The sequence below is a fragment of the Coregonus lavaretus genome (assembly GCF_964263955.1).
Source record: "Coregonus lavaretus genome assembly, contig: HAP1_SCAFFOLD_3145, whole genome shotgun sequence".
Lineage (NCBI taxonomy): Eukaryota > Metazoa > Chordata > Actinopteri > Salmoniformes > Salmonidae > Coregonus > Coregonus lavaretus.
In genome coordinates, this window is record NW_028158988.1 from 1 (window position 1) to 6054 (window position 6054).

Consider the following 6054-nt stretch of genomic DNA (forward strand, 5'->3'; position numbering starts at 1 on the left):
TTGAGATCTGGGCCCATATCCACAAAGTGTCTCAAAGTAGAACATTGGTCGTATAAGTGCTGAGAATAAAGACTTCTACTCTTATGGGTATACATTAAAGCTATGCATGAAGCCTCTAGTCCAGGGGTGTCAAACGTCCGGCCCGCGGGCCGGATCAGGCCCGCAAACGGGTTTAATCCGGCCCGCGAGATGATTAAAAAAAAAATAATAATAATAAAATAAAAAATGTGTTAAGTATAAAAATGCGCTGAAATTTTTCAATAAAATAAACTGCTGTTCCAATTGTGTCCACTGGATGGCGCAATAGCAATTGTGTTAAGCAAGCAAACTGTTTATACCGGGGCAGAGCAAGTAGGTCAAGCACGTGCAGCCAATGAGCTACTTTGTTTTGCCCGCGATATTTATTACGGCTTCTACTTTTAACATTATGTGCTTTGGCACCCTCATTGCCCCAATATGTCTCTGTCAAAAAAGAGAAAAGTGGACGCAGAGTGCAGAGTGTTCCAAGAAAAATTGTCATCCTATTTATTAACGGAATTATAATAATAATAATAATAATATGCCATTTAGCAGACGCTTTTATCCAAAGCGACTTACAGTCATGCGTGAATTGAATGGGAAAGCTGTATGTTTGGTGTGTTCAGAGCATGTTGCAGTGCTGAAAGAATATAACCTTCGTCGCCACTATGTGAGTCTTCATGCCGACAAATATGACAACTTTCAAGGACAGCGGAGATGAGAGAAGGTGAATGAACTGTTGGCGGGTCTGAAGAAACAGCAGTCTGTGTTTACTCACAGCCGAGACATCAGTGACGCTGCAGTGAAAGCTAGCTACCTCATTGCTAATGAAATCGCAGTGGCTTCAAAACCATTTAGTGAGGGTGAATTTGTAAAAACATGCATGATGAAGGCAGCGGAGATTGTGTGCCCTGAAAAGCGGCAGGCTTTTGCAAATATCAGCCTGACAAGAAACACAGTTGCAGACAGGATTTCCGATCTTTCAGTGGATTTGGACAGCCAGTTGAAGCAAAAAGTAAAGTCATTTATTGCGTTTTCGGTTGCAATTGATGAAAGCACGGACATTACAGATGTTGCACAACTGGCCATTTTCATCCGCGGAGTTGATGACACATTGACCGTCACCGAGGAGTTCGTGGAGTTGGTGCCGATGACAGATACAACGACAGCAGCTGATATTTTTACCGCACTCGTCGGCGCGCTGGACAGGGTCGGAGTGGACTGGTCCTGCGCTGTCAGCCTGGCTACAGATGGTGCGCCCTCAATGATCGGGAAAAAAGCAGGCGTTGTGACTAAGTTCAGAGAGAAAGTGCAATCTGCAAATGGAGGATGTGATTTTTTGACTTTTCACTGTATTTTGCACCAGGAGGCTTTGTGTTGCAAGTCATTAAAGATGGATAACGTCATGAAGGTGGTCATCCAAACTGTTAATTTCATCCGATCCAGAAGCCTGAATCACCGTCAGTTTGACAGCCTTCTCAGAGAGAAAGACCACATCTATGGCCTGCCATACCACACTGAGGTAAGATGGTTAAGCCGAGGAGCTGTGCTGAGGCGTTTCTTTGATTTACGAGAAGAAATTGAACAGTTCATGGACGAAAAGGGCAAACCAGTGTTAGAATTTCATTCCGCAGAATGGATGCAGGACCTTGCATTTATGGTGGATGTTACAGAGCACCTGAATAACTTGAACAAACAGCTGCAAGGGCGCAACAAAGTTGTCACGCAGTATTATGACAGCATACGTTCTTTCAAGTTGAAGCTGTCATTGTGGGAGACGCAACTTGCCGGTGGTGATGCAGCTCACTTCCCCTGTCTGAAAAATGTGTGCGCGACCCAACATGTGGCAGACATGAAGCGGTTCAAAGATAAAATAACAGGACTGTTACGGGAGTTTGAGCAACGCTTTCAGATTTATGTTTATATGTTTTTATGTTGATGTGCTATTGTTTTTAATTGATTTTATTTTATTTGTATATTTAACCTATTCTTGACTCTGTGGTTCTTGCACTTGTTTGGGGAACAGGATTTCATTATTTTTATCTACATTTCTGCCAGAGAAATGACACCCTGATATAGTTCTGTGATCTGTGATATACTTCTGTGAATCACTGAGGCATTGTGTTTTTGTGTGTTCTTTGTCCTCAGAACTTTCAAATAACTTGAGGTGTTTTATGATTAATAGTGATGTTGTGCTTTTGGACACTGTCCTCAGGCTCCAGCTTTATGTTTATATGTTTTTATGTTGATGTGCTATTGTTTTTAATTGATTTTATTTTATTTGTATATTTAACCTATTCTTGACTCTGTGGTTCTTGCACTTGTTTGGGGAACAGGATTTCATTATTTTTATCTACATTTCTGCCTGAGAAATGACACCCTGATATAGTTCTGTGATCTGTGAAACAGTTCTGTTAATCACTGAGGCATTGTGTGTTTGTGTGTTCTTTGTCCTCAGAACTTTCAAATAACTTGAGGTGTTTTATGATTAATAGTGATGTTGTGCTTTTGGACACTGTCCTCAGGCTCCAGCTTTATGTTTATATGTTTTTATGTTGATGTGCTATTGTTTTTAATTGATTTTATTTTATTTGTATATTTAACCTATTCTTGACTCTGTGGTTCTTGCACTTGTTTGGGGAACAGGATTTCATTATTTTTATCTACATTTCTGCCTGAGAAATGACACCCTGATATAGTTATGTGATCTGTGAAACAGTTCTGTTAATCACTGAGGCATTGTGTGTTTGTGTGTTCTTTTTCTTTAGAATTTTCAAATAAACTTGACGTGTTTTATGATTAATAGTGATGTTGTGCTTGTACTATTTTGGACACACTGTCCTCAGGCTCCAGCTTTATGTTGTATGTTGATCGTATTAAAACAAAGAAAACAATCTGAAGTTGTTGTTTTTAAGTTATATATACCATGATTTTTCCGGTCCGGCCCACTTGGGAATAGATTTTCCTCCATGTGGCCCCTGAGCTAAAATGAGTTTGACACCACTGCTCTAGTCCCACCTAGTCGGCAGATATTTAGGACACCTCATGAGCTGTCCTAACCAGTTAAGAGTTAACAGCAGGTGTCTTGATAATACTATAGAATAATGCAGTGAGTCAGTGGTTCCTGTGCCACATGTAATTAATTTGGAGTAGTTTAAATAATGTTTCTATATTTCTATATGATCAATCCATAATAATATAGATCTACATGCAACAGTTTCTCTTCCGCTTTTGACAATGATTTCTGTATAATAATGATGTATAATAAGTGTTGGTGATTCAATAGCCTAGTTAGTCATTAAATGTCTTTTAACACACTATCTATGTTTTGCTCAGTCTGGCAGTTACCCAGAACTATCAGATGCTCTCTCTTGTGGCTGCTGCTGATGACAACTGCATGTATGTTATCATAATAATGATGTCTGCATAACATTTTGTCTTCGTTTTGGCAGATTAACTCATGCTTATTTCTGAACATTAAATCAGGTTTCTGCCCAGCGGCAAATTAGTTGGAGCTGTGGCAGGCGTTGGACCTGTAGCCGAAAAGTGTCCAGTTTGAATCCCGGGCCAGGCGCTGGAAAGAACGGGCGGAATTGATCTGATCACTGGAGGGCTGTTGTGTTCACGTCCTCAAAACATTCACCTTTCGTTGGGCCTTTGAGCAAGGCCCTTAACCCCACAACATCAATCAATCAATCAATCAATCAATTTTATTTTATATAGCCCTTCTTACATCAGCTAATATCTCGAAGTGCTGTACAGAAACCCAGCCTAAAACCCCAAACAGCTAGTAATGCAGGTGTAGAAGCACGGTGGCTAGGAAAAACTCCCTAGAAAGGCAAAACCTAGGAAGAAACCTAGAGAGGAACCAGGCTATGAGGGGTGGCCAGTCCTCTTCTGGCTGTGCCGGGTGGAGATTATAACAGAACCATGCCAAGATGTTCAAAAATGTTCATAAGTGACAAGCATGGTCAAATAATAATCAGGAATAAATCTCAGTTGGCTTTTCATAGCCGATCATTAAGAGTTGAAAACAGCAGGTCTGGGACAGGTAGGGGTTCCATAACCGCAGGCAGAACAGTTGAAACTAGAATAGCAGCAAGGCCAGGCGGACTGGGGACAGCAAGGAGTCACCACGGCCGGTAGTCCCGACGTATGGTCCTAGGGCTCAGGTCTCTCAGTTGGCTTTTCATAGCCGATCATTAAGAGTTGAAAACAGCAGGTCTGGGACAGGTAGGGGTTTCGTAGCCGCAGGCAGAACAGTTGAAACTGGAATAGCAGCAAGGCCAGGCGGACTGGGGACAGCAAGGTGTCATCATGCCCGGTAGTCCTGACGTATGGTCCTAGGGCTCAGGTTCTCAGAGAGAAAGAGAGAACGAGAGAATTAGAGAGAGCATACTTAAATTCACACAGGACACTGGATAAGACAGGAGAAGTACTCCAGGTATAACCAACTAACCCCAGCCCCCCGACACATAAACTACTGCAGCATAAATACTGGAGGCTGAGACAGGAGCGGTCCGGAGACACTGTGGCCCCATCCGAAGAAACCCCCGGACAGGGCCAAACAGGAAGGATATAACCCCACCCACTCCGCCAAAGCACAGCCCCCGCACCACTAGAGGGATATCCCCAACCACCAACTTACAATCCTGAGACAAGGCCGAGTATAGCCCACAGAGGTCTCCACCACAGCACAAACCAAGGGGGGGGCGCCAACCCAGACAGGAAGATCACGTCAGTAACTCAACCCACTCAAGTGACGCACCCCTCCCAGGGACGGCATGAAAGAGCACCAGCAAGCCAGTGACTCAGCCCCTGCAACAGGGTTAGAGGCAGAGAACCCCAGTGGAGAGGGGAACCGGCCTGGCAGAGACAGCAAGGGCTGTTCGTTGCTCCAGCCTTTCCGTTCACCTTCACACTCCTGGGCCAGACTACACTCAATCATATGACCTACTGAAGAGATAAGTCTTCAGTAAAGACTTAAAGGTTGAGACCGAGTCTGCGTCTCTCACATGGGTAGGCAGACTGTTCCATAAAAATGGAGATCTATAGGAGAAAGCCCTGCCTCCCGCTGTTTGCTTAGAAATTCTAGGGACAATTAGGAGGCCTGCGTCTTGTGACCGTAGCGTACGTATTGGTATGTACGGCAGGACCAACTCGGAAAGATAGGTAGGAGCAAGCCCATGTAACGCTTTATAGGTTAACAGTAAAACCTTGAAATCAGCCCTTGCCTTAACAGGAAGCCAGTGTAGGGAAGCTAGCACTGGAGTAATATGATCAAATTTCTTGGTTCTAGTCAGGATTCTAGCAGCCGTATTTAGCACTAACTGAAGTTTATTTAGTGCTTTATCCGGGTAGCCGGAAAATAGAGCATTGCAGTAGTCTAACCTAGAAGTAACAAATGCATGGATTAATTTTTCTGCATCATTTTTGGACAGAAAATTTCTGATTTTTGCAATGTTACGTAGATGGAAAAAAGCTGTCCTTGAAACAGTCTTGATATGTTCGTCAAAAGAGAGATCAGGGTCAAGAGTAACGCCTAGGTCCTTCACAGTTTTATTTGAGACGACTTTACAACCATCAAGATTCATTGTCAGATTTAACAGAAGATCTCCATCCAGGGGCGCTGCACTGCAGCTTGAACCTAATAATAATAATAATATGCCATTTGGCAGACGCTTTTATCCAAAGCGACTTATAGTCATGCGTGCATACATTTTTGTGTATGGGTGGTCCCGGGGAACGAACCCACTACCTTGGCGTTACAAGCGCCGTGCTCTACCAGCTGAGCTACAGAGGACCACAACCTGTGCTGGTCTCAACTGTATGTGTGAGGTCTGCTGTTTGGGGGGGTTAAGAACGGAGCAGAATACATGTTTTTGTTGTTTGCTGTAACTAATGGACAAAGTTGTACTGTATTGTAATGTATTGTATTGTAATGTATTGTATTGTAAAGAAGTCAGCCAGAGTTGACGTGGGCCATCGTTCAAACAAAGAGATGCCTCCCTGGCTACCAGTGTGTTTGCATATAAC